Source organism: Salmo salar, chromosome ssa26, assembly GCF_905237065.1.
Source record: "Salmo salar chromosome ssa26, Ssal_v3.1, whole genome shotgun sequence".
In the NCBI taxonomy this organism is placed as follows: Eukaryota; Metazoa; Chordata; class Actinopteri; order Salmoniformes; family Salmonidae; genus Salmo; species Salmo salar.
In genome coordinates, this window is record NC_059467.1 from 33,468,813 (window position 1) to 33,477,887 (window position 9,075).

Consider the following 9,075-nt stretch of genomic DNA (forward strand, 5'->3'; position numbering starts at 1 on the left):
ACATTTGGAACACCTTCCTAACATTCAATTGCACCCCCCACCCTATTGCCCTCAGAATAGCCTCAATTCATTGGGACATGGACTCTACAAGGTGTCATAAGCGTTCCACAGGGATGCTGGCCCGTGTTTACTCCAATGCTTCCCACAGCTGTGTCAAGTTGGCTGGATGTCCTCTGGGTGGTTGACCATTCTTGATACACACAGGAAACGGTTGAGTTTGAAAAACCCAGCAGCTTTGCAATGATTGACACAAACTAGTGCAGCTGGCACCTACTACCATACTCTGTTTAAAGGCACTTAAAAGTTTTGTCTCGCCCATTCTCCCTCTGAATGCCACATACACAATCCATGTCTCAATTGTCTCAAGGCTTAAAAATCCTTCTTTAACCTGTCTCCTCCCCTTCATCTACACTGATTGAAGTAGATTTAAAAGGTGACATCAATAAGAGATCATAGCTTTCACCTGGATTCACCTGGTCAGTCTGTCATGGAAAGAGCATGGTTTGTACACTCAGTGTGTATCGTTTTGCCTCCCAAAAATAAGCATTTCCATACACATCTAAAAATCTATGAATTAAAAATCAGAGAACAGTAATATTTTACACACATGAGAAATCATTTCTGATGAAAAAACATAAATGTACAAAATTGGTGGCTATTGCATTTTGGAAGTAAACTCTTGATATATTCCCTCACATTCCCCTTGGCAGCAGGTGTCCAGGGTTTTCCTCAGTGTTCTATTCTGTGGTACTAGACATCACAGCATCACAGCCGAAGGGCTGCTGGAGAGAGATGGTGAAATAAATCCCATTGCAATGAAGAACAGACTTCAGTACTTTTCACCGCCTTTTTTTGGTGGAGCTGTCCAAGCGAGCTCGGGTGTGTGCGAGTCAAAAATATGGCTGGTGTGTGTATGTGTGTGTGTGTGAGTGTACATGCGTGTGCCTGTATGAAATACAGCTAGTGTGTGTATGCTGTCTGGGTCACACAGAGATGTTACAGGAGATGAATTTGTTTTTTCTTCCCTCCGGCGGGCTTCTTCTATCTCCAACAGACAGCCTCAGTTCACTTGACCCAGACCAACCCAGCCTTACCCAGACCCAGCCTTATCTAGACCCAGCCTTATCTAGACCCAGCCTTATCCAGACCCAGCCTTATTCAGACCCAGCCTTATCCAGACCCAGTCTTATCCAGACCCAGCCTTATCCAGACCCAGTCTTACCCAGCCTTTCCCAGACTTACCGAGAACCAGTCTTACACAGCTTTTTCTTTCAATTTCCGCCTAACATTACATACCCAAATCTGTAGCTCAGGCCCTGAAGCAAGGATATGCATATTCTTGGTACCATTTGAAAGGAAACACTTGAAGTTTGTGGAAATGTGAAAGGAATGTAGGAGAATTTAACACATTAGATCTGGTAAAAGATAATACAAAGGAAAAAACAACTGTTCTTTTGTATTTTTTTGTACCATCATCTTTGAAATGCAAGAGAAAGGCCATAATGTATTTTTCCAGCCCAAGTGCAATGAATAACTTTTCATGTTCAAAATTGTGCACTCTCCTCAAACAATAGCATGGTATTCTTTCACTGTAATAGCTACTGTAAATTGGACAACGATCCCGAAGAAGTTATCCAGATCCATTCTTACCCAGCCTTACCCAGACCCAGTCTTACCGAGCCTTATCCAGAACCAGTCTTACCCAGCCTTATCCAGACCCAGTTTTACCCAGCCTTATCCAGACCCAGTCTTACCCAACCTTATCCAGACCCAGTTTTACCCAGCCTTATCCAGACCCAGTCTTACCCAACCTTATCCAGAACCAGTTTTACCCAGCCTTATCCAGACCCAGTCTTACCCAACCTTATCCAGACCCAGTTTTACCCAGTCTTATCCAGACCCAGCCTTTCCCAACCTTATCCAGACCCAGTCTTACCCAACCTTATCCAGACCCAGTTTTAACCAGCCTTATCCAGACCCACCCTTCTCAGTCTAATCCAGACCCAGTCTTACCCAGCCTTATCCAGACCCAGCCTTACCCAACCTTATCCAGACCCAGCCTTACCCAGGCTTATCCAGACCCAGCCTTACCCAGCCTTTTAGGCTGACCAAAATACATTTAGAAATCTATGTTATTCAATTATTGCACCCACACTGCTCGTGCACGTCAACGAGCGTCTGCGTTGCCAAGGGCTAAAATAACTCCTTTCTATTTCTGATGCAGATCGCGCGCAGCCGGTTTAGGTTCCGTGTCATACAGACCCAGTATTACACGGAACCCAAACCGGCTGCGTGCGTGCGCCATCGTGCGCCATCGTGCATAAATATATTTTGTCCCCCTACACCAAACGCGATCACGACACGCAGGCTAAAATATCAAAACAAACTCTGAACCAATTACATTAATTTGGGGACAGGTCGAAAAGCATTAAACATGTATGGCAATTTAGCTAGTTAGCTTGCACTTGCTAGCTAATTTGTCCTATTTAGCTAGCTTGCTCATGCTAGGTAATTTGTCCTGGGATATAAACATTGAGTTGTTATTTTACCTGAAATGCACAAGGTCCTCTACTCCGACAATTAATCCACACATAAAATGGTCAACCGAATAGTTTCTAGTCATCTCTCCTCCTTCCAGGCTTTTTCATCATTGAACTTATATGGTGATTGGCATCTAAACTTTCATAGTATTACCACGATGACCGGCAAAACAGTTTGTCTTTCAATCACCCACGTGGGTATAACCAATGAGGAGATGGCACGTGGGTACCTGCTTCTATAAACCAATGAGGAGATGGGAGAGGCAGGACTTGCAGCGCGATCCGCGTCAGAAATAGGAATGACTTTTATTTTAGCCCTTGGCAACGCAGACGCTCGTTGGCGCGCGAGCAGTGTGGGTGCAATAATTGAATAACATTGATTTCTAAACTTATTTTGCAACACTCACGCACGCGAAGCGAGCGGTGTGGTCAGCCTATTATCCTGCCATGCCCTGCTGAGCCCCAGTCCAACCCCAGTCCAGTCACTGCCCCAGTCACAGGTCAGTCCATCTCTCCCCAGAACACCAGAAGTTTCTAATGATGTCTCTAAAGACTCCATGACGTCCAAAAGTGCTTTCTGTTCCTTTTTGAGAAGGCAGAAGTTGTCCCTAACAACTAGTACAGGGTGGGTGTGTCCCAAATGGCACCATATAGGATGCCTTTTGAGTAGCAGCTTATGTTATTCATCCCCTAGTGGTTAGGTTAAGGTTGAGGATTCACCCTTACCATTTAACAGGAGTCATCTCTCTCACTGTTTCATCTCTGTCTCTTGTAAAGTCAGAAACTCTCAACATACATAACACCTGTACTATATAGCAAGTGCATTCAGAAAGTATTCAGACCCCTTGACTTTTTCCACATTTTGTTACGTTACAGCCTTATTCTAAAATGAATTAAATCGTTTTTACTCTCATCAATCTACACATAATAGCCCATAATGACAAAGCAAAAAATGGTAATATAACATTTAAATAAGTATTCAGACCCTCTACTCAGTACTTTGTTGAAGCACATTTGGCAGCGATTACAGCCTCAAGAATTCTTGTGTATGACGCTACAAGCTTGGCACACCTGTATTTAGGGAGTTTCTCCCATTCTTCTCTGCAGATCCTGTCTGTCAGGTTGGATGGGGAGCGTTGCTACACAGCTATTTGTCAGGAATCCCGCTTCCTGAGTCTGTTTCTGCCTGAAATGACTGTTTTGGTTTAAGTGTTGTCTAAGGTTCCTGTACGCACCCTGTCTGGTTGCCAGGCAACGAGGTTAGGCGGGAGATCTATTTATTACCCGCACCTGCATCTCATCAACCTTCTGCACACCTGGTCCTGATCTTCACCTCTTCTTAAACCCTGAGCTGACATCCATTCCCTGCCGGATCGTTAGCAACAAACAGTATGTTGTGCCAGCATATCAGCCTCATGTTTCCTGAGATAGTTTTGTTGTTTTGTGCTTGTTACTGGTTACTCACTCCCGTTTACTCTGTCTACAGTCATTCTCCCGGAACATTCAACTACCTTGCCTGGCCGTCGGTGGATACAGTGACTTCATTGGATCAACCCATTTACTCTCATCAACTCACCTCCGCTGCCGCTCCGTCTCCTGGATCACTCAAATTACACATCAAGACTACCAATAAATACTCACCTTCATTTTACTCACCTTGTCCTGGTCTGCTTCTGGGTTCTGTCTTAGAGAATCGTGACACTATTTTCAGGTCTCTCCAGAGATGTTCGATCAGGTTCAAGTCCGGGCTCTGGCTAGGCCACTCAAGGACATTCAGGAGAAGCCACTCCTGCGTTGTCTTGGCTGTGTGCTTAGGGTTGTTGTCCTGTTGGAAGGTGAACCTTCGCACAGTCTGAGGTCCTGAGCGCTCTATAGCAGGTTTTCATCAAGGATCTCTATGTACTTTGCTCCATTCATCTTTCCCTGGTCTGATGAAACCAAAATTGAACTCTTTGGCCTGAATGCCAAGCTTCACGTCTGTAGGAAATCTGGCACCATCTCTACAGTGAAGCATGGTGGTGGCATGGTGAATGGCTTGATGTGAGCAATGAGAGGTCATTTCTGCTGTGTAATTTATCCTGGCCTGTTCAGAAAGCATATTTCCCCCATTCATCTTTTGCCACTGAAAAACATCCCCTCAGCATGATGCTGCCACCACCATGCTTCAGTGTAGGGATGGTGCCAGATTTCCTGCAGATGTGACACTTGGCAATCAGGCCAAAGAGTTTAATATTGGTTTCATCAGACCAGAGCATCTTGTTTCTCATGGTCTGAGAGTCCATTAGGTACCTTTTGGAAAACTCCAAGCAGGCTGTCATGTGCCTTTTACTGAGGAGTGGCTTCCGTCTGGCCACTCTACCATAAAGGCCTGATAGGTGTGCTGCAGAGATGGTTGTCCTTCTGGAAGGTTCTCCCATCTCCACAGAGGATCTCTAGAGCTCGGTCAGAGGGACCATCGGGTTTTTGGTCATCTTCTCCCCAGATTGCTCAGTTTTGCTGAGCGGCCAGTTCTAGGAAGAGTCTTGGTGGTTCCAAACCTTTTCCATTTAAGAATGATGGAGGCGACTGTGTTCTTGGGGACCTTCAATGCTGCAGAAATGTTTTGGTACGCTTCCCCAGATCTGTTCCTTGCCATAATCCTGTCTCGGAGCTCTACGGTCAATTCCTTCGACCTCATGGCTTGGTTTTTGCTTTAACATGCACTGTCAACTGTGGGACCTTATATAGACAGGTGTGTGCATTTCCAAATCAATCAATTGAATTTAATTTACCACAGCTGGACTCCAATCAAGTTGCAGAAACATCTCAAGGATGATCAATGGAAACAGGATGCACCTGAGCTTAATTTTGAGTCTCATAGCAAAAGATCTGAATACTTATGTAAATAAGGTATTTCTGTTTTCTATTTTTAATACATTTGCGAACATTTCTAAAAACCTTTTTTTGCTTTGTCATTATGGGGTATTGTGTGTAGATTGATGAGGAAAACTATTAATTTAATCAATTTTACAATAAGGCTGTAACATAACAAAATGTGGAAAAGAGTGAAGGGGTTTGAATACTTTCCGAATGCTCTGTAAATAGACACACACACACTGCCCTGCTCTGTACGTGGAGGTAAAGGATAGACATACAGTATCTTCCCTCTCTCTATCCCTCTCTCTGCTGGCCTGGTCTGTTTATCAGTTTATCTGTTAATTCCCTCTCTCCCTCTCTCTTGCCTCAGAGATCTCTTCTCTTCTCCAGGAGGAGACACTTATCTTCCTATCACTGCTGAGTAATGGAATATGAAAGAACGAGAGGGGTGTGTGTGTGCTTGTTTGTGTGTGAGTGAGTGAGTGAGTGTGTGCGTTTGTGCATGCGTGCTTGTTTGTGTGTGAGTGAGTGAGTGTGTGCGTTTGTGCATGCATGCTTGTTTGTGTGTGCCTGCAGGAGTGTGTGTGTGTGTGTGTGTGTGTGTGTGTGTGTGTGTGTGTGTGTGTGTGTGTGTGTGTGTGTGTGTGTGTGTGTGTGTGTGTGTTGAATGGAAGTGAGTCATGGTGTATGGCTTGCTGTGAGCAATGAGAGGTCCTTTCTGCTGTGTGATTTATCCTGGCCTGTTCATAAAGCTAACATATGTATCTGATCATCAGAGCCAATATTCAGGTAGGCAGGCAGGCAGGGCTGGAGGAGAGATATGGACCAGCTCAGCTCTCCTCTACTAAAGGACAGAGGCAGGTTTCTCCCTGCATCATTTCGCTAGCAAACACACACACAAGTGACAACATGGACGCATGCACCCACACATACACAAAGGCACGCACATGGACACACACACACACACACACACACACACACACACACACACACACACACACACACACACACACACACACACACACACACACACACACACACACACACACACACACTCCTGCAGGCACACACACACACACACACTCCTGCAGGCACACACACAAACAAGCATGCATGCACAAACACACACACTCACTCACTCACTCACTGGTGGATGGAGGGTTTATACTGAATGGTCTGGTGTGGTGGATGGAGGGTTTATACTGAATGGTCTGGTGTGGTGGATGGAGGGTTTATACTGAATGGTCTGGTGTGGTGGATGGAGGGTTTATACTGAATGGTCTGGTGTGGTGGATGGAGGGTTTATACTGAATGGTCTGGTGTGGTGGATGGAGGGTTTACACTGCATGGTCTGGTGTGGTGGATGGAGGGTTTATACTGAATGGTCTGGTGTGGTGGATGGAGGGTTTATACTGAATGGTCTGGTGTGGTGGATGGAGGGTTTATACTGAATGGTCTGGTGTGGTGGATGGAGGGTTTACACTGCATGGTCTGGTGTGGTGGATGGAGGGTTTACACACACACACACACATACACACACATACAGACACACACACACACAGACATAGACAGGGATATGCCTAGAATGCACATGGAGCACCAAGCAGATGGAATTTGATGATTTTAGAACGGAAGAATAAATCCTCTAACTAATAACAATGCACAGTGTGGAGAGAGCCAAATCTCCTCCCAATATTAGCACAGCCATGGTGACTGGCCCCAGTCGTGTGTGTGTGTGTGTGTGTGTGTGTGTGTGTGTGTGTGTGTGTGTGTGTGTGTGTGTGTGTGTGTGTGTGTGTGTGTGTGTGTGTGTGTGTGTGTGTGTGTGTGTGTGTGTGTGTGTGTGTTGCATGCTGACTGTAGAGCTTAGCCTTCTCCCTAGTGGGTCACTATGCTGGATGGCCATAAATACAAAGACTTTAATTAACGGTTTAGGAGGACACACTGTGTGTGTGTGTGTGTGTGTGTGTGTGTGTGTGTGTGTGTGTGTGTGTGTGTGTGTGTGTGTGTGTGTGTGTGTGTGTTTGCGTGTGTGTATGTTTGTGTGTTTGCATGTGTGTGTGTGACATATTCAGACAAACACATGTTTGTGCAAGTGTTCTTGCTTGCCAGCCTGCATGCCTCTATGTACATATGCGTGCACATACGTGTGTGTGTGTCCTTTAGCATGTTTATGTTGCGTACATACAGTGGCTGGCTAGCGTAACAGGGTCCAGCTGTGTGTCTGTCTCTACCTAACCTGACATCCATCACCAGGGGAGACTTGAAGATACGGGCAAACAGATCATCCATAAAAACATTCAAAACAACTTCATTCAGGTAGACTGGAGTCTTATAGAACTCACTACCTCTGTCAGGATGCAATCAGAATAATCTACAGGCGTGAAATAGAGCCAGCCATACAACGTCTGAATCAGGAACCAAATCTGTCTCTCAGAGTTGGAGATGAGGGTGGATGGAGGGAAGGAAGGATGAGAAAACGAGTGTCCAGTGCTGCTGCCACAGTGACTGCACACAGAGAGCACAGTGTTATAACAGTATTATAGTACTGGGTACATCCCAAATTGCAACCTATTCCCTATGTAGTGCACTACTTTTGACCAGGGCCAAAGGGTTCTGGTCAAACGGAGTTTACTATATAGGAAATACAGTGCCGTTTGGGACGTAGCTCTGGTGTGGATTTTCTCTCTGTTGGGTTCAATGATTACATGTTTTAGGAGAAGAACCTGTTCAAAATAGTTGAAGAGGTGACTCAAACTACCAAAGTATTCACAAAACATTCCAAACTACGAAGGTATTTACAACATTCAAACCAGCAAAGCATTCCAAACATGCCAAGTACACTAGCTTTTTGGTAGAGCACAACACTGCTGGGGACAACCATACAAAAAATGTACGCACTCGCTGATACACTGTGTCACTAAATGGCTTGTATTATATTATGTATCAGAGATCTGGTGTTTATTAACATTACTATCAGGGTCTTCTGTCTTTCAGAGTTTTCTGTTCTGTCTCTGTCCTGTCTCTGTCTGTTCTGTCTCTGTCCTGTCTGTTCTGTCTCTGTCCTGTCTCTGTCTGTTCTGTCTCTGTTCTGTCTCTGTCTGTTCTGTCTCTGTCCTGTCTCTGTCTGTTCTGTCTCTGTCCTGTCTGTCCTGCCTCTGTCCTGTCTGTCCTGTCTCTGTCTGTCCTGTCTCTGTCTGTTCTGTCTCTGTCCTGTCTGTCCTGCCTCTGTCCTGTCTGTTCTGTCTCTGTCTGTCCTGTCTTTGTCTGTTCTGTCTCTGTCCTGTCTGTCCTGCCTCTGTCCTGTCTGTCCTGTCTCTGTCTGTTCTGTCTCTGTCTGTTCTGTCTCTGTCCTGTCTGTCCTGCCTCTGTCCTGTCTGTCCTGTCTCTGTCTGTTCTGTCTCTGTCTGTTCTGTCTCTGTCCTGTCTGTCCTGTCTGTTCTGTCTCTGTCTGTCCTGTCTCTGTCTGTTCTGTCTCTGTCCTGTCTGTCTGCCTCTGCCTCTGTCCTGTCTGTCCTGTCTCTGTCTGTTCTGTCTCTGTCTGTTCTGTCTCTGTCTGTTCTGTCTGTCCTGTCTGTTCTGTCTCTGTCTGTTCTGTCTCTGTCCTGTCTGTTCTGTCTGTCCTGTCTGTTCTGTCTCTGTCTGTTCTGTCTCTGTCCTGTCTGTTCTGTCTCTGTCT